Consider the following 26,958-nt stretch of genomic DNA (forward strand, 5'->3'; position numbering starts at 1 on the left):
TCTCACAATACAAGTTACATGGGGGTTTGTCAAGCAAGGCTAAGAGCAGTTCTGCACTTCACAGATGTGCTGGCAGTGGTCAGGGAAGGGTGGCTGTGAGATGCTCATCCAGGGTCTTCTGCCCACCATTGGCCAGAGCGAGGGAGACAAATCTTCCCCAGCAGCACTGAAAAGCCAAACCCTCCCCTGCAGTTCCGGTGCATGAAATCCAGCGAGTGAAATGAAGCAAGTTTGTTTCTCCTAAGAAAATTAAACCTGAAATATGTAATAAATCACAATAAATAGGGAAAAAGCAGAGTAAGAGTAAAGTTCTGCAAGCTCAGCACTGTGGGGTGGGTGGTGGAGGGGGTGTCTGCACTCAGATTAGGCAGTTCTGGGTCTTCAGTCTTTTAAGAGTTCTTTCAGGCTTCACAGTCTTTATGAAACCAGTTATTTTCCTCTTATCTGGGTCCCTCTTAATTCATGTTGTTTCCAATCCTCCATGCTAGGGTGAGTGTTTGTGCTGGACTGGGTGGGAGCAGGGCAATTGCTGAAAAGGCTCCTGTAAGTATTAACAATAATAATGTGCACTTTATAACCATGGTTAGTATTAAAAGACATTTGACAAACACTGGACTTGGAATGAAAGGCTTTTAAAGCCCCAGCCAAGCTATTTGCAATTAGAACACAGTAATGTACATTCATTTTGTATGTAAGTTGAGCTCACAAAAATCTCCTTTTTTGTCCATTAACAAAACCACAGTATCCCCATGAACAAGTCCCCTTAATCTTCATAGTGCATAGTCTGTGATCTTATCCTTAGAAAAGCTGTGCAATGTCATGCAGCTCCAAGAGAAACAAAAGCAAAGTCCAAAGCAAAATGGACTCTCTCCCAGAATAAATAGCACTGATTTGGGGGTGCACCAATGTTTGAGGGTTGTTGCAGTTTGAATTAAGTGCACGATGTATTTAGATCCCAGAAAAGTGCAGAGAGCACAAATTCCTCCTGTTCCTGTATAAAAATGAACAGAAGTCAGAAATAAAGGAGTTGAGCATAAGCACAGCAGTGACTCCATTTCCTCTCCCTGTCTTGAGTGTCTGTTCATGTAGGCTCCAAAATAGAGAGCAAGAGGCAGAGTGCACAGAGGATAAATGTATCTGACAAGGCTTACTGCCTTATTACAGCATTTATAATTTTTTCTGATCTCAGAAGTGTGTATGAAAGATGCAGGAATCAATTTCTTCTCCGCAAGCCGATCACCACAGAGGGAGCGGGGACTGTGTTTAGACAGTCTCCTGGGGCTCCCTCCCACCAGCACAGGGCATGTAAGCCCTAAGCCCACAGGAGTCCTCCTGGGTTGTGGTGACCAACCCCAGCTGTTGCAAGCAGCCGTATTAGATAAACCTGTCCATAAATGCATCTGACAGCCTGCCCATATTATTGCTGTGAAAAGACTCTCCAAAAATCCATTTTTCTAATGATTAAAAACTTTCTAAATTCCAGACTAAGTCTCTATTAGTTGGATCCTATGTTCTTTAAGTCTTCTTACACAAGGTTCACCACGCACCCATCGTGGTGCAGGGAACAGTTATACTCTGCCTAGCCTTTCCCTTTTGACATTTCCAGTGTTTTTCTTCTCTTGAAAACCAGGCTGTCCATACTCCCTGGTCATGCAGTAGCAGCTTTGCAGGACTGGAAGCAAATGTTCCTGAATGGAACCTTATTTCATTTTCTGGTGGCTGGGCTACTCTGAAGGCTTAGAGCCAGCCAAAATGAAGCACGAGGCAATGGAAATCAGGCAAGCTTTCAGCTGTTTAAATACAGTTCGTCCTTCTCTTTTGGATAAACTGTGTTGACTCCCTTTCATAAACTGGATCTAACCAAGTGAAGAGTTGCCCAGATAGCCTTTGGTGGCAGCTGTCGCATCCCCAACCCCAGGCTGACCTCCGAGTGTGTGCTTGCAGAGATTGTTAGTTCTGTAATAAGTAGCCAAGGACAGATTGCAAAGGAGGCAGAGAAGAACCCGACTCATTCCCATCCTTAAGCAAAACATCTGTCTTGCTGTTGTCAGATGAAATCAAGTATTTACTTTTGCACATTAAAAAATTTAAAGAAAAAGTCCTTGTGGGGAGGGCTGTCACCTCCCCGAGGAAGTTATTAGGTTGGACATAAAAGATTTATGGGAAAAAGTATTTTAGCTGCCCCCAGAGCATCATCTAGCCCTAGTGTTGTTCCAGTTATTTTATCTGACTGTCCTTACAGGTATTTCGGGTAATTTACCTGCACTGCCTGCCTCAGAATTGCTCTTTTGAACGCAATTGCTGTTATTTGTGAAAGCACCACTCTCAAAAGCAATGTTTCATCAGTACTGTAAAACATCATCCCTGCAATTATCGGAGAGAGTGTCTGTAGGAATCTTATGGGAAACATGGTGACGCCTGAAGCAAGCCCCAAACCCTAAACTCGGTCTTAATAGTGCCTGGCTGTGACATGACACCGTCTCACCCCAGCACGAGAGGAATGAGAATTTGGCCTTTACACTGTCATGTGTGCAGGCACTGGATTAGCTCAGATGAGTCTGGCTTCTTAAAAGCACATTGCTTTTTGGAAGAAGAACACTGCTTAATTTCCAGCGTAACTCCAAACAAAGAGTATAACACGATGAGGAATTTCCCCTGCCTTGGAGCTAGCCCGTATGCTGCCTTCCCTCCAACCCTTTTCCGACCAGCCACCAGCTCCAGCACTCTGCAGGCTTTCCACACTCTGGGAATTTAGGTTTGTGTCTCAGATGATCACCATACAACCCACCTGGCAACTAAAAGGCTGCAGCTTTAGAGACATCGTAAGGGAAAAAATGGGGAAAGGTGATCTTTCCATGTGTATCGCATAGAATGTCCCATTTGTTCAGCTGATCTCCCTATTGCAATAAAGTTGTCAAAGCTGGTAACAATTTACAGGTAAAAGAGGTTGGAGGGATCTTAAATACAAAGATATGTCTTCCTTTTGTAAATTGTAAGTTAAAAACAAAAAAGATTCATTTGTTTTTAGTCACCTGTCTCCCTTGTCCTCTGGAAACAGTGAAGAGAGAAAAAACAGGAATGGAGAGGAGGCAGTATCTAAAAAAGAAATCAGAGAATGAGAAAACATCCATCAGAATGGAAACGTCTGACTTCAGGAGGAAAAAAAAAACACATTTAAAATTGGAAAATCACCTTGACAAATTTCAACCTTCCATAGCCACTGCCTGAGGAATTTGGAGGAAATCCTTTGCTTGCTGTTAGATACATGCACGGAGATGTAAAATCAGTTAAAGATTGTTACCCTTATCTGGTTACTACCCAGAAGTGTTAGCTGAAAAAGGGCTCCATCTGCTTAGACTCAGAGTTGACCTTCCCTAAAGAAAAGGTTTTTAGATATAGAGATTTTGTTTCCAGATTTCTTCTCATTTAATTTTACAGAATGACTTTACCAAATGGGAAGTGCGTATGATGGTTTGTCCAAATGAGAAATCCAGGTAGTGACAGCTGTTCTGGTGTCTCGTATTATATAGCGCAGGCACACACAAAGCGGGGGAAGGAAGGTTATCCGTGTTATCAAGACATCACTGACGGGTACAGCAATCACGGCAAAGCCTGACTGATATTTTCAGCAGCTCCTGTACTTAAATGAGCACAGATGTAGATATGGTAAAGGCACATAAGCAAAGGTAGCTCCAGCTCAAATCTGGGCAGTGTTGCAGACAGGATGACTGACTGTGCCCAGTCATCTTCAGGCAGGCAGCTTACTTGCTAATTGTATGCAGAACTGTAAAAATTAAAGCAATCCAAAGTTACTAAGATCAGGATGAAATGTAAAGCTTCCTGTGGCATTTATTCAGAGGAGGATATTGTTTTCTGGGGTTGCTTGGTTCAGGTATCTCATTTTTGAACGAACTGCGCTTCACTGTGTCACCCGCTGAGTTAACAATTTGTGACAATTACAGTAATTATTCTGCTACAGTAGCAATGCCGTTGCCCAAATATGTTTGAGGAATGGCTTTACTTGAACAAGAATACCATGAACCTGCAAAAACATTTGTGGATTGAATCATTTAATTTCCTGATTCTGTTAATTCACAGTATTGAAATACCGATAATGCTGTTCCTTAAAGGAGCAGTAGAAAAGTAGGAGACGATTGATACTGTGCTAATGAAACAAAAGCTTTGCAGTCACTTGGGAGAACTCGGTCGCACATTATGTGAGCGTACATCTTCTCTGCAATCTGGAAATTGCCCAAGGTCAAGAACCAAATGCAAAGGCAGCTCTAAGGGTGGGTCTAGCATAGAGCCAAGAGCAGCACCCTGTCGTTTTTGCATCGGCAGAGTGAGCCTGCACAGTCACACCTCGCTTTGGGCAGGCTTCCCTCCCAACGCCCGGGTTGGTGTCCTGCTGGAGAACAGCCTGGCTGGAGGCTGCCCACAGCTGCCCGCTGGACCACGCGCACATCCCCGGGTCCAACTCCTTCTGTATTTCTTATGTCTGCGAAAGACTGAATAAGCCATTCCTTCAAAGGAGGCAGTTGGAAAGTGCTTCTCATAATAACCAAACTATCATATGTGCCACTTTTTGTTTTGTAGCACTCTTCCAGCCTTATCACAGCACTTTTCCATCTCTGAGCGCAGTGTGTATGACTCCTCAATTGACGGATGTTTATTCTTGAGGTCATGATCTTTCAGCCGGGATTTTACACAGAGCCTTTTTCTTCCATTCCACCTTTGTATTTTAACAAGAAGTTGTGGCGTGAAAAGGAGAGAACAATACTGAATACTCCACTTAATAAATGGAAACTCAGCAAGGGCGCTAGAGGACGTGACTACTTCATAACTTTCAAATTATGCTGGATGTGAACAGAGACATTATTCTGGATGGGTCCACTTGATTTCCTGCCAAGGTCAGGACTGTGGCATTCTGGTGAAGAAGTGGTTGCTTGAGTTGCTTCATCAACTATTTACTTCAGGTTTAATGACATCTCAGTGTTATTTTTCCTCTGTTCTTGAGGTGTTTGGTGTTTGTCACTCCATTTGCAGCTGCGGAGGTCACCCATGTAATTCTATGAAAGGCAACATATATCCAGACTTCTGTCAAGGCTGCACCATGTTTTGCCTTTTCATCTTAGTTAGCATTACTTTGCAGTTTTAAAGTCATTATTTGTCACCCTCAGTGGTGATTGCTCTCTGATTCCTTATATATTGGGTCTCTTCTGGTCCTGAGCTACAAAGAAAAGAAAATCTGTCAAGAATAGGTTCTGTGAGGAGTCTGTCCTTTACAAGATCTGAATTTTGTGTATGTCTCCATTTCTCTCCTCTGCAAAATATTAACCAGTTATACTGTGGGTCCCATCTCCATTCTTACACTAGATTTTAGATCTTATCTGGCATAGATTGCTTTCATGATAGTCATTTTTGTCAAGTTAGTCATGTTGTAATTTGGGGGTTTTTTCCCTTAAAAATTCAACCCTTTTTCAATAGGAAGCAACAAAATATGGATTCCTGGGTCTCTGCTGGCTGATGGATTTTCCCCAGACCAACAGTGACATTTGTGGAAGGCACACAAAAAAATGCCCGAGGCGTTGCAGCAGTTGGGTGTTGGGGATGTGAAACAGGCTGTGGAAGAGTTAGAGCAGCACAGTGACAAAGCACTGAAACCTCTGCGGTGAGTTCTCCCTGCCCTTAATCACCAGGCTCTCTGATACTGGCTGAAAGTGTCTTGTGCTCCCTCCTGGAGCCCTTCTGTGGACTGAACAGCCAAATGAGAAATGTTATAGCCTTGTTTATAGCAGACACCTTTTGTAGACCTGGAGAAAAGGGGCTGGGAGGGACCCTGAGACATCACTAGATTACCCTGCCCCCTGCCCCAGGGCAGGATCAGCCATCCCTAAGGATGGGAGCCGCCTGATGCAAAGAATTCTGGAGACAGATCCCACAGTGCCCAGAGCAGATTCTGTCACACCTCACCTTCCCCCTTGACAGCCGATATTCCTACATTTTTCCCTAAATTTTCCACACACAAGATTCATTATTTCTTGACCTGTGCCCAGGCAACAAGCAGAGCAGATCAGTCCCTTCCTCTCCTCACCAGCAGTTTTTCCTGAGGGGTCCCTAAAGCACAAGCCCTCTATAGGCTGTTGTTGACTTCACCTATGTGCCCTGACAACAAAACAATGACATCTTGTCTTAGCTTGCAGTTTTCCTCTGTGACAGCAAAGTTTGGTTTTGCTACATAAATAAATTTTTTCATTTCTTTGTCAGGGATGGAATCATTTCCACAGAGTATTTACAATGCAAAGTCCAGAACTGTGCAGGCAGTGTGTTGTAAAAGATGTTTTCCTCTCCAGGCTGCCTGGGTGAGGACTGAACAGTGAAGCTGAGCATGCCCTTGCCTGACCCGGAGCTATCTCCTGCGATGCTCTGTGCACCACGGGGCAGGTCAGGTGTTGGAAGTCACAGCCTTGGAATATTTATTTGTTCCTCACATGATGGACAAAACATAAATGGGGCAAGAAGTGGGGCTGGATGCAGAACAATGCTTTTGTTGCTGAAGAATTCAGGGCTTTCAAACTGGTTTCATTCTGCTTGGAATGAAAATGAGAGCACAGGAGCTTCTGGAGAAAAAGAAACCATCCAAGACCCTCCCTGCCTCCGATGCTAGCTGCTAACCCAGCACTCAGCTGACAGACGTCTGAATCTCTCCCGTCAACCGCATCCCCTGCAGACCTCATCCGGCTGTGTGTCCTTGCTATGCAGCTTCCCAACTCCTCTGTCCTCTTTCCCATCCTCACCACAGCTGGACCAGCTCTGCTAAGTGATATTGCCTTCATTGCACAGATGGGGAGACTGAGGCACGCTAAACTTGGCCAAGAGAGTTGTCGTCCAGATCCCTGTGATGTTCACATTTATTTTCCTAGTCTTTTCACTGCTTTTTGTGAAACCTGTGGCCAGGTCACTCCAACCTTCATTCTTGTGTCCCAAGGTAATTCAGGTTCCCCAGATCAAGAACTGGTCACTGGTCAGGATTTTTTTGTGTGTGTGTGAAATGTTAGTTGTTGCGGTTTCTTTCCCTGTAGGAAAGTATAATTTATAAAAGCCAAAATTGTTGATGGGAGCTGATTTGACAAATTTCTCAGTTCAAAACCATTTCCTTCGGGGGGAAGCACTGAAAATGTTGAAACAAGCATGTCTGTATTTTTTAAACAAAAAATGTTTTGATTTAGGGTTCAAAATAAGTTGAAAATATGTAGGACAAAGGAAAGAGTCAATTTTAGCTTAAAAAAAAAAATGACAAAGAAAGACATCTAAATCAAAATGAACCCTATTTTCATATCACTTACATACAATGGTTTTATAGCCCCAAATTATTTATTTAACATTTATTTACATTCTCAGGCCCTGAAAAATCTATAGTTTTGGTACTTGTCTTAATTGGAAGGGGATATTTTTTTAGAGGGTGCAGTTTGGAAAGCTCCTCAGGTCACTAAATCTATTTCTTCCCTTCTGGCATTCAGAGCTTCTCAGTTTGCAGACTCAGTTCTTCCCATCTGAAATGGGAGAAATCCCTCGTGGGTGTGGAGACAAAAGCTTGGGTGGGTGAGACTGCCTCCAGGAGAGGACATGATGCAAGCACCCAGTGGCAGTTCTCCCTCCTGCCCTGTGGCTGTATTTATTTGCAAAAGTACTTGAACTGCAGTCTCAGCCCATGAGGCTTTGCCCATACCTACAAAACAGCCACATTTTTGCAGCAGTTTGGACCATGCTGCTGTCACATCTCCAGAACACCATCCCAACATGTGAGACCCACCAGCTCCTCCATGTCCATGAAGAAAAGGGAGGGTGGGATGCCTTGGAGATGGTCATGGCATCCCAAAGTGGCCGTGTTTGAGTCTGGGAAGGGCAGTGAAAAGCCACTTTTGATTCCCTTTTTCAGGGAGACAAGCAGGCACTGGTCCTGAGTACAGGCAGTAACAAAATAAAGCTGGGCCACCTGTAGAGAGCTCATGCCTGCCCTTCCACCGGTTACAGGAGGATACTGGGAGGTGATCTGACTAGATCCAGGAAAGGGTGATGTGGAAATAGGCCAGGTATGAGGTGGGATCAGGGCTCTGACTCCAGAAATGTTGTTCTGGGACTCATGTCTGTGCTACAGAAGAAGACAGCATTTGTGCTTGATCCTTGGAAGAGTGGAACAGCCTTTGCATTTGCCTTCTGTTTCACAGTGAGCTCTCCTGAAAGATGTCTCTGTTTTCCTCTGCCTTGCCTTTTTCTTTCAGCATAGCGTGGTATCCACTCCAGGTGTTAGCCAGGACTGCTGACTGATTAAAGTCAACCAGATGAGAAGGTTTTTTCTGATATTGAAGTGACTTTGGAACAGGCACTATCAACTTACACCTTAATAATACTAACCCATATTGAGTTCCCAATCCAAGACCATGTAGGAACAGTCTCACTTATTTGGTGACTTCAGTGAGGTTTGAATAAGGCTTGTAAGCCTTGACGAAAAATTTTCGTTTCCACCAAAATGTGACATGTTCTGTGCTGGACCGTGACAATAAATCTGCCCCCAAATTACCTGCTTTGCTCAGGTTTTCTTTAGACAAAAGATATCTACTTCTTCACTTGTCTTACCTCATTTCCAAATTCCTGACAGTCCCTGAGAAGGGGAGAAGAGGGTGGTGAGGCTGGCAGGTGGCAAGGGAAGCAAAAAGGCTAATTTGGTGTCATAGTTCAGGAGCCAAGAGTGTATTAAGAAACTGTGAATATTTTTTCTTCTAAATACTACTTTAAATGTTGTTTTACTTGAATTCAATAAGGACAATGTATTGACCTTCTCAAGGTTAATGGCTCAATGATTTACTAAGAAAAAGCATATGCGAGGCCAAATTGATTCTTGTGTTAATTATTTCTCTGGACAATGTAAAATGTATTTTGATACATTTTCCATGATACCTGGAAAGACATTTCTGCTCATCAGGTTATAGATGTTCCAGGCAATGACAAGGATGCTGGGAGTGTGCTGATTGCTAAACCGCATTCCTTATACATGAGCATTTCCTCCACTGCAAAAACCCACTAAAAGAAGTAGATTTCCCATGAAATTAGATGAGATCAGTTTGCTTCTGCCCTGCGTTACCTCCAGTGCAAAGTCTTGGCAGTTGAGCAAGAACTCAACACAATCCAATTTATGGAATCAATTGTGACAACTCACACGGGTCTGAGTTTTACCTCCCCTGAAATCTTTGGCAAAACATCTGCAGCTCCTTGTTAGCATATGCAAACAGATCTCTGCATATAATCACTGATAGAGAGGCAGCACTAAGCGAGGGTGTACCCAGTGCTGGCCTTCAGGGATGGCTTCTCATCCCAGTGCCTTGTCAATACTTGTGTCAATGACCTGGAGGAAAACCTGGAATCATTACTAATAAAGAATGCAGATGACTTAGATTGGGAGAGTGGTAAATAACAACGACAACAAGCCATAGATGCAAGTGAGCTTGATCACTCAGCAAATCAGATGCAATCAAAGTACGTCTTTTTTAATACAGCTAAATATATAGGCATGGGTACCTAGATGAACATACGCATATACTCATGAGAAATCAGTGTGGCTTGTAAATGCTCCATATGGGTAAATTATGCATTTTGCAAGCATAAATACTTTATTGCTGCCAGACTGGTAGGTTAGTATAGCTTGAAAGAGAATTATCCTGATGCGTTACCAACATTATAAAGACACTGAACTGCCAGTGCAGTGCTCTCTTACACCATCTCCTGCTGCAGCCCAGTGAGGCTTGAGAGTTCTGACACAGCGAAGCTGGTTTCGAGCACAGGTTACATGAAGGTGTTACCATCGCTTTGAGATAGGTGGGCACTAAGGTTCCAGTTTTCCATGCTTTCCCCCTAGGAATTCAGCACTTAGCACAGTAGGGTGAGTGGTAACTGGGGATTAAATCTTCATGCACGTGCAGGGCACCTTATCAGCCCATCCAGTGCAACTTTCCTTTTGTAATAATCTCTTTGCTCCTCATGAAATGAAGCCAGACTGTAACTCTCACCAGAACCAGGGAGCTGCTGCGTTTGCAGAGTCCCTTGCAGATGCCTTTTCTATCTGTGGCTCTTTCTTCCCCGGGGCTGTTATTCCCCTCTGTAATAGAAGTGGGTCTCTGGAGTAGTCGCTTTCAGTGCTTGACAGCTTTCTGATTAATGGCAGTGACAGCTCAGGCTCCCTGCGTGCACTGGGGAAGGCTGCACAGGGCTTTCCTCTCTCTCCTCTTGGCTCAGCCCTTACCTCTGTGGAAATCTATCCATCACAGCTACCACCTGGCAGGTAAATTCAAAACACGCAAACTCTGGCCATCTAAGCTAAAAAAAAAAAAAAAAAAAAAAAAGCAAGCAACATCAGCACAGCAGAAACAGTATTGTTGGAGGTATGAGGATATATGAGGATAAAATGCAGCAAGGTTTGTGGGAAGAGACAGCATCATTTATTAGACCACATACATACTTGCAGCAGGGGAAGTGGGACAAGCTTTTGGACCCACAAAGATTTCTTTGGTCTAAAATCAAAGCAACTATCTCCCAAGCTGAACAGAGGTTGAGACTAACTGCTCTGAGGTTACATTATGTTCATCTGTTAGAGAGTGTGGGAGAAAAGGGGGTCGGTACCTGGAAATCATCTGAGAAGGGCAGGAATACAGTCACAAAGCTTCTTTGAGCAGAGGCAACCAGCTAGTTTTCACTGCCCTGCTGATGGATTAACCAGGGATGGAAAAATTTACAATATAATACCAGCAACTCTGCTAGTCCTTGATTTTTAGCAGCCAGCAGAGTTATGAATTTTAATTGCAAGGTTTAAATGCAGAAAATATCTACCAAGGTCTTCTTGTGCTCTTTGACTCTAGGAAGAAGCACAGAAATCATAGCTCTGAGAGCTCTGACGACGTGACACAGGACAGGGCTGCATGTGGTGCACAGAGGGGAGGGGGCTCCCAGCCCTGCCTCTGCTCTGGCTCGGCTGATGAGCTGAAAGGACAAACAGGCAGAGACTTGGAATGAATATTCCCTCCTAACACAATAAAAGAAGTTAAACTTTGCAAGCAGAATCCCAGTTTTACCAAGTGGGAACATGGAACAGGGGGAGAGAGCAGGAACATCAGTGGCAGAGAGCCAGGCAGACGGGACTGAGATCCAAGAGCCTGAACTCAGCCTGCGCCTGCCCGCTGAGCATCCACAGCCTGCATCTGGGGCTGAAAACCGGGGCTGTTCAGAGCTTCATGTTTTTAGAAGCTGACATTCAGTGAGCCCAACCAAGGGCTGGGTTTGCACTGGAGCTCTAGGAACATAGTTGGAAATAAACTTTTTGGCCCCAATGGCTAAACAACAGAAGCCACCGCTACTGCAAAAGAGCACACAGCAGGCATAAACCTTACAGTGATTTATTATTTATTGCAAAGGCCAGAGCCCAGGAAGGAGAGAGAAGGCAGGAGGGGGGCTGTGAAGTTTGAGGCAGACCATCCTAATCCCCTCTTAGGCAGAAAGCATTAGCACAGCCTCAGAGAGAATTTGTTGGACTCAATGGGGTGTGTCGGGCAAGCAAAGTGCTCGGCAGAGCTGCCGCTCTGCACAGGCCAGTAGCGCCCTGATCCTTTGCCATCTCGTAAATAGAGGGAAGGGAAATCAGTTTAATCCAAGCTCAGTGTGTATTGGAATATAACCTAAATAAAACAGCCTGAAAGCCTGAGAACAAATCAGCACGGAAAGAAATCTCCTTATGCTGTGTGCCGTCTGCTGAAACTTCCCACTTAGGAGCTGGAAAAACCCTTTTTGTCTCTTGCTTTGGATCTGTTTCTTCGTTTCCTTTTACACATGCAACTGAACCGCGCTGTCTGCTGCCCTCATGTCCCAGCAGCCTTCCCCCAAAGACATCAAAGCTGGGACCCACGTGAAAGGGAGCACGTGGTAGACTGGGAAGATCCCTTGATTGAAAGATTTTTTGAAAGCTGGTTAAAAAATTAATTGCAGCCGTGTGATCACTGTCTGCGGATGCTTCCTAGAGCCACTGAGGCAGTGTCAGGAGGGTAAGAAAGAAGAATACTTCAGGAAGGCTCTAATTTCTGAATTGTAGGGGCCTGAGGCAGTTTTGGTATTTATCAAAGGACTCAGACTTCCAGTGGAGTTAGGGATTGAAAACCTGGGTTTTCAATCGATATTTTGAGAGGCAGAGCCTGGCTGGTACACCACATCAGATACACCCCCCGCATGACTCCCAGCGTGGCGCTTTCACTAGCTCTGTCCCTCTTATGTGTATTTGATGCATATGGTCACTGTATAAATACTTCATACGCTTCATTTTCTTTTACATGATGTTGACCGGGCAACTGGTCTCACTTGTGCAGTTGGGTAATTTTATGTGGATTCTCTGATGTCTACAGTGGGATTAAGCTCTCACTGGTTGAGGCTCTTTCTCAGCAGCGACACAAATGCCATGGGTTTGCTCTCAATGCAGCCTGTTTGCATGAAAATGATAGCTATAGAAGATGCTGTCTCTAACCTTGCTGCCTAATTTGGGTGCAACTGCCCAACAGGTTTAAAAGTTATTAAAAGGAGACTAATTCTCTCTCACGCACAAACACAGGATAATCACGTAAATCTTGTTTCCTTGGGAAACCAACTGAAAAAATAGCACTAGCACAGAAACATACTGTAAGATCGGAAAACAGACCAACAGCCCTTCCAGTGGGGGAACGTGAGAAAAGCCACCAGCGAAGTCCCCGGAGCTAGCAAGGTCAGCACAAGTAGGCTGCAGCTTAGAAAAGGGAACAGGCGAGCACCTTTCCGCAGGCTGCAAAAGCAGCATATGAATGTGTGAATGCTTCACTAGCTGCTCTCTTTGAGCTCAAATGAAGGCAAAATTCCTGTTAATTAATGCTTCACATAACAGTATAAATCAGAGTCTGCCATGGCAAAGAGAGGTTCACAAACGGCCAATTATGTGTGAAAGTAAACTGTGGGTAACAGCAAGTGCCCTCCTTAGCTGGGGGCTGAGAAGCAGCTGCCCAAGCAGACGACCCGTGTGAGCTCCTCATGTTTGTGTAGCTGCCACTGGTGCTGTGTACACGTCATCTGGGAAACTCCCATGGGACACCCCAGAGTAAATATGGCCTGGTGCATTTGGACTACTGGGAAAACAGCCCTGGAAAAGATGGCAGGATTGGCGGAGCCAGTCTATCCACTCTGCTGCAATCGTGTCATACCTAGGACACAGTGTAATCCAAGAGGAGAAAACCTCCATCTGCAACTCAGCTCCAGTCACAGTACTCGCATTGGCTGGATAAAATGAACGAGGCAGTGAGCGCCAGGCTGGATACCTCTGCTGGGATGCAGCACTGAGTGATGCTCATGGGGAGAGCCCAAGATGTGAGCCTCCTTGGCGGGAGCGTGCCCATCACTGTCACGTTGTCTTGCTGTAAGGCACCGAACATGCTGTACAACACACCCTGATTTTCAGCTGGGTTGTGTTGACCTGGACAAGTCATGCTAAAGCTAAAAGTTTTGACATCGCACTCCTTGAATTCCGCCTGCCATGTAATTAATCCCACTGAGAAAAAATATAAAATGACTAGTTGCCTGCCAAGTGGTGAGGTGAAGCTGCCTCAAAGGGAATCCTTCAAACACCATGCTCTGGCTTCTTTGTTTCCCTTTCATCATTTATGTGGCTATCTCAGTGCTATGCGCACACACGCACACACACCACATCCTGTTTAAATGTACACAGCATCTTCCTCAAAAAGGATGACAGAAATCACTATCCAAGATCAAAGCCAAGGACAGTTTATAAACTAGCCGAGATTTAAAAAAGGCCAAAAGTGTTCCTCAAATGTTTCATCTGCGATGTTGCTTTGTTGTATGAGGGAGTGGGAGGACCTTCACTGGAGATTGTGTGCAGTCCTGGGATCAGGCTCTCAAGGGGAATTTCATGCTGGAGGAACACAGAGAAGGTCAGCCAGGACCAGACCTGCCTGACTGCCAGGAGTCGACAGAGACATCTTTCCTACCACAATGAGCACTGAGGAGGCGTGAGTGCTCGTAATAGATGATGTTGGGAGCAAGTGCCAAGAAGGGAAAAGAATTTTGTAAAGACCAATAACATGAGAGAAGCTGGTCTTGTAATTTAGGCTGGACATTAAATGAATGTTTCTAATCATGGGAAGAGCAAGACTCTGGGATGGCCTTCAAATGGAAATAAGGAGACCAAAATGCCAATCTAGTTTTATAATGGAGCTTGGTACATTTATCACCAGGGATCTGTGAACTGTGTTTTTGCAAGATCAGTGATCCAAAGTGGTTATGTCCAACAGTTGGAGTATTTTGCTCACTGTGTTTCAATAATAAAAAGTTTTCACCTTTGGCCATATGAGAGATGGGAGGAAGTTATCAAGGCTTCAATGGTAGCACGTGAGTGAGAACAACTCTGTAAAATAACTCTTGCAAGGAAGAGGGAAAGACCTGGCAAGATCTGCACAGGGGCAAATAAAGCACTGTGGACCCTGCATACCTTAAGATACTGATTTAATTGACTCACAAACGTCCTGTCAGGATGTCAGTCATTTCCAAACTCAGGGCTGGATGCAGCCATGATGGTGCTGAGAAGAAAAGGAACCTGCATCAAACCAGATGTTGCCAAGGGGAAAGGGGAGAAAGGCTACCTCCTCCTGAGATGCTACCAGCCCAGAAAGAGGTAAGCAACTGGAAAAGTGGCAGGGCAGTGAAGAAAACCAAAAGCAGAAGTGGTGTCCTAAAAGGATCAACAGGACTTCTTGGTGATTAATAACTCCTTGAACTGAATAGAATAAAAACTAGATGGAAAGTGTCTGTGGCAGACCTGGATAAAGGCCAGGAGGACCTGCAGATGCACCTCTCTGGTCTCCTGAAGACACCCGGCACCTCTAAGGGAGCATAAGCGTACCAACTGGGTGAAGTATCACCTGGCCACCAAAACCACCTTGTACCCAAGTAGAGGAAATCTATTCAGGAGAGCGGGGTTGGAGCCACATCCTTCACATCTTGACCCCCAGCCACCTGAGGACAGTGGCACTGCCTGTCTCCCTCGAGGAGCTGCACAGAGCCCTGCACGACAGGCGAGGAGACATTCCAGCACTCGAACCATGATGCCTTAAATATACTCATGTAGGGTTACAAGATTAGACCCCAGGAGGATAAAGTGAATAAATCTTGTCAAGAGGACTTGATTGCTTTTATGTGATATAATTACAGAGTGAACCGAAGGAAGGGAAGAGAGCAGCTGTACTCGGATATATGCTGGGATCTGAGTAAAGGCACTTGGTACTGTGCCTCAAAAAATGGCACATTCAAATTTTCTGGCTAAGCAATAGCTAATTTTGTAAGAAGGTGATTTTTTTCCTGTGAGAAGCCCACCAGAGGCACAAGGAAACAGACAGTCCATGTAGGAGAAATCCATCGCTCTCCAAGAGAAGCACCACCTAACATCTCACCTCCACCAAGCTCTTGGTGGTGGGTAGAACCCTTAACACCACATGTTGGAGTTAAAACCTGGCTGCTGTTCTCACACTGACTGAAATTAAAGGCTTCTTAAGGGAAAATGTGGGTCAGCTGCTAAAAATCAACAGGGCTCCATGGAAGTCCATGGATTCCTGCTGATTTACCCCAGATGGATAATCCAGCTGGTTCTGATTTGCACTGGCTTTGCCACTTGTGTTTTCATTCGTAGCCCTTCCAGGACAGTTTATGTAATCTATTAGGATCCACCCACTGATCTCCAAATAGTTTTCAAAAGCCAAAGGTGGTGTTTGTGTTTTGAGATTGATATCTTGCTGGCAGCATGATTCAGGTTTCCGGCAGCAGGTATGAGGTTTAACTGCAGGAAATGAGCTTATTTTTAGCTGAAGCATTCGCTGGAGCTTTGTGTAAATGGATTTTTGCTGGGTGTCCTGTTTCTTAGGTAATTGAGTATAAAATTTTAACTCTTACTTTTAGTATAGAACCTAGTCTGAGGCCATGGTTACTGAGTGGATCCAGAAAAGTTCATATCCAGGTAAATACCTAAGGCTGGGAGGGATACATGAGCAGACAGTCCTGGAGACTGGCAAATTAAGATGTCCATGAGATTTCCAAGCAGCAAATGAGTGTTGGGCTAACGAGAAAAACACTGGTTTTGATTCAGTTTTAACTTGACCCTGTGGAAATAGTCTTTTGATTTTTCTGATGGGACCTTGAAAAACTGATGGAAAACTCTAAATATTCTTACAGAAATTTTGTGTTCTGCAGAGACTGAATTTCCAGCTTGAAAATCAAAACAAAATCATGATGACAGCAAAACACCAATCAGCCCTAAGCAACTATCTACTTGTCTCCAGAAATCTGGGCCTGTGATTGATTTAAGTATGCGTAGAAAAGAACAGCCGGGGGGTTCAGCCTTTCTTTGTCTTCTGTGGGACCAGGTATCCATTTTTCCAGTGGGTTAAAGCTGTCTGTCTCCTCCTGTCCCTGATAGGATAAATGCAGTGTTATTAGAGTGCCAGCACCTCCTCTCTGAGGTCCTCCGTGGGCGCTTGCTCCCGCTGCGTGTCTGTGATGGCAAGGTCTGAGACCTGCCCAGCTCACTTCACGTGGTGCAGAGCTAATCTCTCCAGCCTGCTCAGGGGAAGAGCAGCAGATGGGCACGGAGAAAAAGCTTTTATGGGGGAGCAAAACAGCAAGAAACAATGTGTAGCTTACATCACCATTGGATGCAGATTTTTGTGAGTCCATAACTTGCTTCCAGCCTCCTAGCCTGGTATTGCCAGGGCTCAAGCATTCAAAAAGCTTCTCACTGCTGCTCCTTTTAGGGTGCTTTTCTGGAGAGGGAGGTTAGAGGACTGGCAGCATGTTGGTAGACATCTAGGAGGGGAGGGGGAGCGAGGGTTAAAGCTTGAATCAGGTTCATTCCCCTGGCAGAACCCCCTCCCCTCCCGCACAGCTATTCCAGCGTGCAGAAGCCTAATAAAGAGGATAATGGATCGATTTAACCTTTAGGGGAGAAGAGTGCAGCTGTGCATCGGCTGCCATGTGTGCGCAGCCCCCAGCTGGGTGTGAGCACATCCGGCACACACGCATGCACACACACCCCACGGTGCTCCCATCACACGCGTCGATCCATGTGAGAGTAGATCTGACACGGTGCAGGAGACATTCGCCCACGCAGATCTCATTAGTTGTCTCGAACAGGGAAGGAAACGAACATGACTGGAGAAGCCCTAGCCCTCCTTTCCGTCTGCCTTACACACCCTTGCAGGGGTGGGGGGAGGGAGGGGGCAGAGACAAGAAAAGCTTTTGGGGGGATTAATGAGCGTGACTGTGCTATAGTGATGAATTTTTCATCTGGCCTGAAGTGTAATTGTAACGCAGGGATTAGTGCTCTGGGGAGTTGTTTGGCTGTTGCCGTCAGGTGGTTTTTAGCTGGTGATGCACAGGGCGTAAAGGCAAAAGTTGGTTGTGCTGCACTTTGGGGGGAAGTTGGCAAAGCGAAGGTGTCTGGCGTGGGCTTTGGGGCAGGAAGATTTTGAACAGCCCAAGGGTCCGGCTTGCTGCTGCTGCCGCCACCTTTGATCCCGGTGCCGAGCTGTCTCTGATGCTTTTGGTGGGGCCAGCTCTGCATCAGGACGTGGCTGTGCCCCATGGCTCTGGGAGTGCCAGGGCTCCGACAGGGGAAAAATGCCACGCTGCCCTCCTCCCTGCCTGGCTGTGGCTTTTGTCACAGCAGGGGCTGGATGGGAACAGGGAGTCCCCTGGGAGCGTGGGACACCAGGATGGTCCCTCGGTGTGTTTCTGTGCCTTCCTCAAGCGTGCAGGCTCCAGGGGTCCTGCAGGGCTGGCTTCATCCAGGGCGTTGCAGCTGCTCCCACCCAAAAATCCAACCCCACCGTGCAGTTCTGGCCCATCATGTTGGCCCTGGGCTTAGTGAAGAGGCTGCATTTGCTGAAAGCTCTTGAAGCTGTAGGTCTGCCCATATGGTGTTACCAGAGCAGCAGAGGAGGGGTATATCCAGCAGGAGTCCAGGCCGAGGTGAACAGCAGGTGGAGATGGAAGCCCTGGGGAGACCCGATGGGGATGAGGATGGAGGGAAAAATTCACTCCCTACTAGTACTTAGTTATTATTCACAATCAGTTAAGAGGAGATGCCACGAGCATGAAGAGGCTTGCTAAGGTGCTGTCTCTTCATAGTCTGTGCGTATGTGTATCAATGGAAAGTGTTTTGCGGTCAGGTGCAATGCCTCCTCCTCCACCAGTCTCATGCAGAAAGCTGCACCATAAACTTACAGGAGTTTACAGGGATTCAGCGTGCATTTGCAGATCAAACCATTTCTCTGCTTTGCAACTTCACAGCTTCCAAATCTCCTCCCTAGCATAAAAGCACACTGGACTGAGCAAGTGCCCATAGCTGAAAGGGAAAAGCTGGATGGGTTTTTTATTTTATTTAATCCACATTATAGTCAACCCACGGGAAATCCTGTTAAAAGATCAGTGCGGATTTTCTGAGTCGAGGGAAATGTTACATCTCAGTCAGGGAGTCCTTCAGATTAGCTGGGCTTCAGGAGGACAGAACCGCTGCAAAAATCCCTGAACAAAAGGCAGAGAGGCCACACACTGACCAATTTGTTGGCCCAGTTCCTTCTTAGTATTTTTCAAAGAGAAAAGGAAAAAAAAGTCTTTTTCAATGTACTGAAAATATTGTGTGCTGCTTGCAATTGCTGATTTTATATTGTTTGTTTCCTTGGTGCCACCTTGCTGAGGGGGGAAGCACCTGCCCTGGCAAAGGGACAAAACTCAGGTGTGACAGGACTGCCGCCAACGCCACCGGATCCCCAGGGCTGGGATTTCGAATGCTGAAATATGAGAGAGAACAAACGAAGGTAAAACATCCGAGAAGCTTGAAAGGCAATGGATTAAGCAGGACACAGACAATGAGTCTTTTGAACCGAAATACACTCTCAGCCACGCAGGCAGGGATGAAGCAGGATTTCCTACCGAGTGGCGTGCAGCCCCGTGGGGCTGATGGGGTGTCTCACCCCGGCGCTTCAGGCAGTTATTCAATGAGTAGCATCCTGCCTCCCTTGGGACACAGAACAAAATGTAGGCAGGATATTGCTCAGAACAGTCAATGTTGGTCTGCAGGTGTCATCCTGGGGAAAACCCAGCCAGATCAGGAGAGAGAGTGGTGCTGATTCCCCAGAGATTTTTCTCCTGTCTGCTATGAGAGAGAGCACAAGAGCGAGCAGGGCTGTGCCAGCCCAAGGGCTTACTCCAGCCATGCCCTCAAGGGAGTGGGGAACAGAGCGGGGAGAGGCAATAGGAAGTCCCAAGGTGCACGCTACGGGATGCTGGATTATGTACCAGGGACCCACCACTACCAGCTTATGCTTTTCCCCAGACTCCCACTGCTGGGCAGGGTTCGACTGGACCCTTGGTTTGACTCTGTGCATCCTCTGGGAAGATGGAGAAACTTTTCTGAGCTTCCAGTGGGGAAATGGAGATCTGCACAGTCTCCCCCAGCCTTGTGGTTCAGATGCAGTGGGGGCTTGGCGGGGACCCGGGGTCCACTCCCCTCCCTGGAGGGGATCTCCTTACAGAAAAGAGGCTTTTTCCAGCCACGTGCAGGAGCCCACGCGTGCTCCCCCAGCCTGGCCTTGGCCTTGAAGCTGCTGCTGAATGCTGAGGCATTGGGGAACATGCCAAAATACCAATTTATAGCCATTTCTTTGTGCTGGATGCTTATAAGCCCCTTCTATTCCTTTTGTTAGCAGTGGGCAGGTCAGGGAAAGAGCTGCCCAAGCTCCTCGGTGCTCTTGCCCACCCAGCTGTGCTCAGCACCTCGTGTTCCCGTGTACAGGCGCTGCCTTTGTGACCTGGCTGGCTCCAGGTGTTTTCCATTAGACCTGCAAATGCCTTCTGTATTTTTTCAACCTCACTTTTGGGAAAAGAGCAGAAGGATTTCTAAGTGACTTTAATTTGGGAGGCTGGAGTATTTCTGCTTCCTTCTTTTCTTTCCCTCTTATTCTTTATTTCTTTGTCTGCTATCTAAACAGCTCCTTCCTCTGTCTCTTCTCACCCCGGGTGCGTGGGGTGGGATAGCACAGGGGTGTGACAGAGATAGCGGACGAGCAGTGGGAACTGGAGGATGCCAACGGGGGGTTGGTGTCCCCACCTGCCCAGGATGGCCTCTGCCATGTCCCCAGCCCTGTCCTGGCCCACATGATGTGGGGCAACCCCATGTACCCGGGACACAGGTCATTGCGCAGACCCCTTTTCCAGCGACAGCCAGTGCTGCTATCAGCTGGGAGCCAAAATGCTTTCCCCAGTCATCCAGGGAACATCCCTTGCTTTCCACGCAGGGCCCCATAAGGCTAAAATTAGCAGTGTTTCCCTCTACAAAGCAAGTAATTAGTTCAGGAGAGGGTATGAGGAGAAGCGTGAAGAGAAAGGGAGCTCCCCTATAAAATATTTACCTCCTCAGCCTCAGCAAGCGCCTCCTGAGAAATTTTGGAGAATGGTCTAATTAGGCTCAGAGCTCTGCTTCTGTTTCCCACGTCTTCTTCCCTCCTCTTCGCTCATCCTTTATTAATGAGGCCTTTGCGTGACATAACGCGATGTTTGTTTCCTAAGGGGCGCTTTACCCCTTTGTTCTTGCACAAGAAGGGAAAATACCATTACATCTAACAGAAGGGAGTTTTAGTAAAAGATGTACAAAAAAGTATTTTTAGATATTTTATATATATGCGTATATGCATATATATATACACACACACATACATACACACGCACACATTCTTGAAACACAAGTGAGTCTTTCTTGTGGCAACCTACAGTTCCCTGTAAGTCCTTTTCCTGATATTTACCCTAGACATACCTTACTCTTTTTAACTCAAGGAATTCCTTTCTAGTGACACCATAGCTCAATGATAGAGCATCGGTTTCAAAATGAAACACGTGGGGGTTGAAAAAGTATCCAGCGGCATCTTATTTGACTTAGATTCTTTTCTAATGTCAGAATCAAGTAATTGTTTTATAAAACTAGAATTTGCTAGAAGGGCTTAGTGCATTTTTTAGTAGGACTGAGTAATAAAGTAATCGTAGATTTATTGCCCTTCTTAACACTAGGGGAAAGCTACACTGTTCCACTTGGGACCAGTTAAGCATATAGCGTTCTACAGGATACAATTGGACAGCACAATTTTATTAATATTTAGAGAAGTGTTGATTCACCTCCCTTTTTCTTTTTTTCATGTGTACTTTGGGGAAGGTGTGGAAGTGTGGCTCTGCAATGCCTTACCCTCAGCTGTTAGGGACAGCAATCTGGCTTGGCTCTCCCTGATTGCCCAGAGCCTTCGTGGCACCCCCAGGCAAATGACCGACTGCTGTCACAGCCCCTTGCACTCGGGCACGTTTTTATTTCCAGTGTAAAGTGAAGCAAAAGACTGCTCTGAATTTCTTCATATAGTGAGCAAGCTGCTGAAATAATATCGCCTGGCAAGCCATTATGTATTTTTTATTACTAAGATAGTAAAATATTGAAATGGCTTCCGACAGAAAGAGAAGAGCAAAGGAAAACACCCAGGAGAAATTATTTTATCTCAGAGGCTTTAATTGAATGGTGTAAAACATTTTTATGGTAAAAGAAAGATGATTTATTTTGCTCTTATGATCATCTATACTGTAAAAGAATGCCGCCTTCGAAAAGCTTTCACACTCCCGTATTTACCTGCCGTCATGTATTTGGGAGTTTCTGCTGTATAGATGATTCTTGAGGATAGTTTTATTTTTTCCTCTCCACCTTTTTTTTTTTTTCCTCACCGCTGCCTAAAATCTTGTTTGTTTGTGTGATTGACTCTGCAATGGTTTTGCATCTTCCCCGAGAAAGCAGAGGAAGGCGGCGGTGAGCCCGGCATGCTCCTTAGCAAACCTGAGCCCGATCTTTTCCAGGGGCCAAGCGAGATCCCTGTGCACACCGTGGGACCTCTGGGGCTGAGGGTGGCAGAAGCGGCTCCCGCTGTCCCCAGGAGCCCATCCCCTCCTTTGCTCCGAGCAGAGACAAAACCTCTAAGAAAGGCATTCACTCGAGGTTGATTTTTGTAACATTCAGCAAAATCCCCGGTGAATGGGATTTGCCGTCTGGCGACAGTTCGTTACACAATTTGATTGTTTCCTGGAGAATCCTGGAGACACTGTAATTTAGCAAATGATTCTTGCAAAAGAGCCAGTTATCCTTGTTTTTATTCACTCTGAGTGGCCTTGCCCATGGCTGGAAAGCAGATTTCATTTTGAAGTTCAGACTAGTGGGTCCTTCTTTCCAGCCCTTCGTGCACGCTGTGCCCGGGGAGGGGACCTTGGTGACACCGACTGTGAGCTCGGGGGAGCAGCTGGAGCAAGAAGGTCCCATTTGCTGATGCGGCGTGTTGGAGGGTCTGGGGTGGGGGCTGCACTGGGTCATGGAAAGGGAAGAGTTCTGTTGAAACAAGGTGGAAAACAGCAATGCCCTGAGAAACTTTGATATCTTTATTTGATGTATGGTTGCCAGAGGGAGAAGTTCCCTCCTCTAGCTGTCAGTGAGGGTGCAGGGTATCATGGCACAGGTTTGTGAGGATTGCCCAAAAGCAAACACAGCCCAAAAGCAATGAAAAATTCAGCAAATGCTGCTGGTGTGCCCTATGTGAAGGGGAATCAACCACCAAGATGGATCAGAGAGGACACATGCACAAGCCCCCTCGTTTTGAGGGGCTGGACGGGAGCGGTTGGGTTTGGTGATGATGATGATGACTGGTGCCATCTCCTCTTCCTGTCTGGTGAGCAGCAGTTTGGGGCTCCAACTTTGCCATGCTGGCCCAGAATAGATGGGGAGAAAAGGGGGAGGCGGGTGGCACTTATTCCCTCCTGGGTCCTGCCAGGGACCCCGAGGGGACACACAGGAGGGTCTGTGGGTGCCCCTTGCCCAGCGCCCATCCCTGGGAGCCGTGCTGAGCTCTGCTTCTGCTCCAACGCTCTGGCAGCACTCACTTCACTGACACTTTTTAAAGAGGGTAGCTGTTCTCCTTTTGCTGAAGCAGCCTCCTATTGCTAAGGCAAGATGATTGCATTTCATACCTTCCCAGCTCTAATTTGCACTTCTTTGGGGAAAATGATAGGACAAGTTACATCAGAGCAGCTGCTGTCTCACTGGGTTTTAAAGGAAAACGAAACAAAATCCTCTGTATTTCTTTCATATTGTTTTAGTGCTTACGAAGTGCACCTGGCTGCCCTCTCAGAAGGCTGAACATCTGTACCAACAGAAGTGGGGGTGTTCTAAACCATCGAGGGGTAGTTTTCCGGGCTCCTCCTTCCTGCTGTTCTGGAACTTGCCCCCAGATGGGGGACTGCAATAGCAAGGCCTGTTCACTCAGTTCCTACCTGGTACCCCAAGGTACCTGGTGCTGTCTCCTGAAACAGCACAGCTTGTCCTAGGTAGGAGCCAGTGGATCGAAGGACTTTTTTTTTTCTCACCAGGGTCCATGCAGAGGTGACTGTCCCTCCACAACTGAGGGGACAACCTGGTCCCCATGACCGGATTGGGGTTGGCCCATCTGCTCACATGTCATCAGCTCAAAAGCTGTTTCAATCTTATCATCTTCCTGAAGTGCAAATGAATGCCACAGATGGTTTTCGTAGCAGCCTGATAAGGGTGAGTACCTCCAGGACTGACCAAAAAAAAAAAAAAAAAAAGGAATCCTGTGGTGAAATTATACAAAAAAACATGTACTGACTTTTTAATATTATGTACACTACAGAGCAAGTGAAACCATAGGCGTTGTTTTGAGTAATTTCTGAAGATTTTTTTATTATTTTCTATTATTTTTTATTTCCCAGTGCGCTGGAGCAGACTGCTGACACACTGGAGGTAAACCGCGGGGCACACGTGAGAAGGATTCCCTCACTGTATTTCTATTGTTTGTTTTTTTTAGTAAATGCCAACATTAAAACTTGTCCATTTTACGTGTTAAATCCTGGCTCAGTGTTTCTATAGAAACCAGCCGGCTGTTCATGACAGCATGAGGATTCCCGGGCTGACCTCATCAGAGTCTCCCTCTGTGGTGTCTCCCCCACTCTCTGGTCATGCTGTTATCTCTGTCACCCATCTCTGGATCCAACCTCCCCTTGCATCACTACTCAACCCTCATCCCCTCTTCTATCCCCTGCCACTCAGTTGCCCCCAAAACTGCAAGTACCTGAGGACTGAAAAGGATTCCCAACACAAAGGGGCTGGTGTTTGCAGAAAAGTACCATCACCATGGCAGGAATGATTTATATTTCCTTTCTTCTTCTGACAGTTCTTTGCCATTTACTTGACGCCGAAGGAAAACGACTCTCTTAAAATACCATTTAAATATTCCACCAGAGGATTCATGTACATGCATTATATGCCCAATAAAAAGAGAATCCTCTTGACTGCATTTGACTTCCAAGTGTAAAATGTGCACATTTTGCAAGCATGCTGCCTCTTAATTGGCAGGAAGCATCTGCATAAATCATAACACTCCTATTCCTGCCGTGGCTCCGCACGTGGAACGGGGGCTGCTGCAACAGGCTCCCCTGAACTGACAGCTGCCATCGCAGCATCCTGCACTTCTCCCAGCACTGTTCTCGCTGTCTTTCCCCTGTGTTACTTTGATACAGCATGCTGTTTCCCTGCTTTTGGCAATGTTTTTGCCCTGGTGAGCAAAAGGCTCGTTCCTACCAGCCTTTGTGCGCAGCAGACTGTTTTCTCCTCCCCATCTCCGGCTATAAATGAGGCTGGACTCAAAGCTGGAGCAGGTCACGCATCCAGCACCTCCGCAGTCTGTCCCCAGGGAGGCAGGGATGCAAGCTTTGTTGTCGGCACACTGTGCAGCATCCCCCCGTCCCTCCTTGCTGTGCCTGCAAAGCAAAAGCCCTAGCGCAGTGCTGGGGGGGCAGTCCTGATGCATCCCCCCATCAGAAAGTCTGCGCTTGCTCAACCTGGGCACTGGGGATTCAGAGGAACATGCTATAGATACACACCCGAAATGGGGGATATTTGGGATATTTTAGCTGGAAGGGGACAAGCCCATCACCCTTAGGTGAGCTGGGAGTGCTGCTGCTCCTGTTTGTCCTTGGCTCAAAGGGCATGGCCAAACCCACAGCTCAGAAGCCAGCACTTTCCAGGGCAGGTGTCACTCATTGTCATTGCCTTTCCCCTCTTCATAGCTTTCACCTGCTTCTTTTAGACCGTCTTATTTTGCCAAAGATTATTGCAGAAGGCAATAAGGGCAGCATCCCCTTTTAAACTTATTGACAGGATTATTGTCACTTTAGCCTGAGCACTTTGCAAGTCCTTGGGGCCTGGCTGGGTTTTTTCCTCACTCAGGAGAAGCAGATGAAACAAATCAGGTATACTTAGACATGCAATGTGGGATATTTCTCCAGAACATCCATATGCCCCTGTTTCCTCAAAGAGCAGGTGAAAAGTCTCTCAGTCCTATTTCCAGGGTCTTTCTGAAGCATCTGCTGAGCTGTTAAGTCACATTACTGAACTAATTTTCCCAGTTAGCCAACCTCCAACTCTCCCATATCTCCTTCAACCTACCCATGTGTACCCAGACCCAGGATACTCCTGTCTACTTCTGCCTTCACCAGGTGCCCATGGTTAGCAGTTTTGAGTGTCTCCAGGTCCCTCTCCTATAAAAGGAGAGGCTTTGTTGCTTTCTCTCCAGCTTGCAAGAATAGTAATTAGCACCTTCTTCTTTTCCAGCCTGGTTCATGCTTGATGGAGCTATTGACAGCACAGGCTGCCATGGGGAGGTTTGGGTGTGCTCTCTGCTCTGGGCAGGTTGTGTTGGGAGAGGACTGGTAGTGAGGAGGCACTGTCCAGGGAGAAAGGTAAGCAGGGATCTGGTGGGTTGCTAAAGAGCTTGGGTTAACTTGCTCTCTGCTGTTGAAGTGCCCAGATGTAGCTTAATATTTGGCAATTGTTTGGTGGTTGTTGTGTTTTGGGTTTTTTTTCTCCTTCCTTTAAACTCATTGTAAGGGGGAAATAATGCTCTTTGTGTGTCTGGAGCCACCTAATTCAAGTGGTGTTATCCTGAGCTGTCAGTTCAGGACAGATCTGTTGGATTCTTACTGCAGGCAGGTTACTAGATGGTGAGAGATGGGAAACCCTATGAGAGTAGAGCTGCTGCTTGGTGTAGGTGGATAGTGTGTTCTTCTACCTGTGTCTCTCTGTCCACCAGCCTTTCTTTGGCTTATTCCCAGTAATGGGACCATGAGAATTCCTGTTAGCTATTGAACAACCATCTGTTGGTACCTCCATCTACTCCTAGAGTTTGGGAGAATGGATGAGAAGGGATTTAACAGTAAAGCAAGGAAAAATATAAACACCTGAAAAAGAGAATTGCACTTTGGAAACCTTTGAAGAATTAGTGCCTCTTCCAGTTTTCCTATTCTAGTTAAAGAAACAATACTGAAAACTTATTGTTGCTTTTCAATCTTATGTATTAGCAGAAAGCATTGGACAGGCACACAAATGCAGAATGATGCAAAGATCGATATTCAGCTGAATAATTGCCAGGAGATATTCAAATGACCTTCCAGAATAAGTAGCACTTTGTACGATGAAGCCAACCAGAAAGGACACTTAATGTGGATTGGTTGGTACACTAGACTTAGTTGTTGTAACTGTTGTGAGAGTTATTACTGCTGTGAGAGAACGGAATAGTGAAAATGGAAGAAAATAATGTATGGGTAGCCTAGGTATATGGACAAGGAAGAAAAGTGAAATACAAGAGGTGAAGGGAAATGTTACAGGGAGATGACTTGCCCCATGGGGTAAATGTATAACTAGGCAATACATTGGCCATATATTTTGGGGAATTGTCCTGACTAGGAACA

The 26,958-nt window shown here is 46.2% G+C and overlaps 1 long non-coding RNA gene across 1 annotated transcript in view; it reads left to right on the plus strand.

Annotated features, from left to right (window-relative positions):
• The window catches only part of LOC142604044 (uncharacterized), a 66,693-nt gene extending 42,647 nt beyond the window's left edge, over positions 1-24,046 (plus strand). Inside the window, exons 3-4 of the long non-coding RNA XR_012837937.1 lie at positions 23,563-23,737; positions 23,923-24,046. This is a non-coding gene — a long non-coding RNA (uncharacterized LOC142604044). The remainder of the gene's footprint in view (positions 1-23,562; positions 23,738-23,922) is intronic.
• Positions 24,047-26,958: the final 2,912 nt, after the last annotated feature.

The sequence above is a fragment of the Balearica regulorum genome, chromosome 15 (genome assembly GCF_011004875.1).
Source record: "Balearica regulorum gibbericeps isolate bBalReg1 chromosome 15, bBalReg1.pri, whole genome shotgun sequence".
Taxonomy (NCBI): domain Eukaryota; kingdom Metazoa; phylum Chordata; class Aves; order Gruiformes; family Gruidae; genus Balearica; species Balearica regulorum.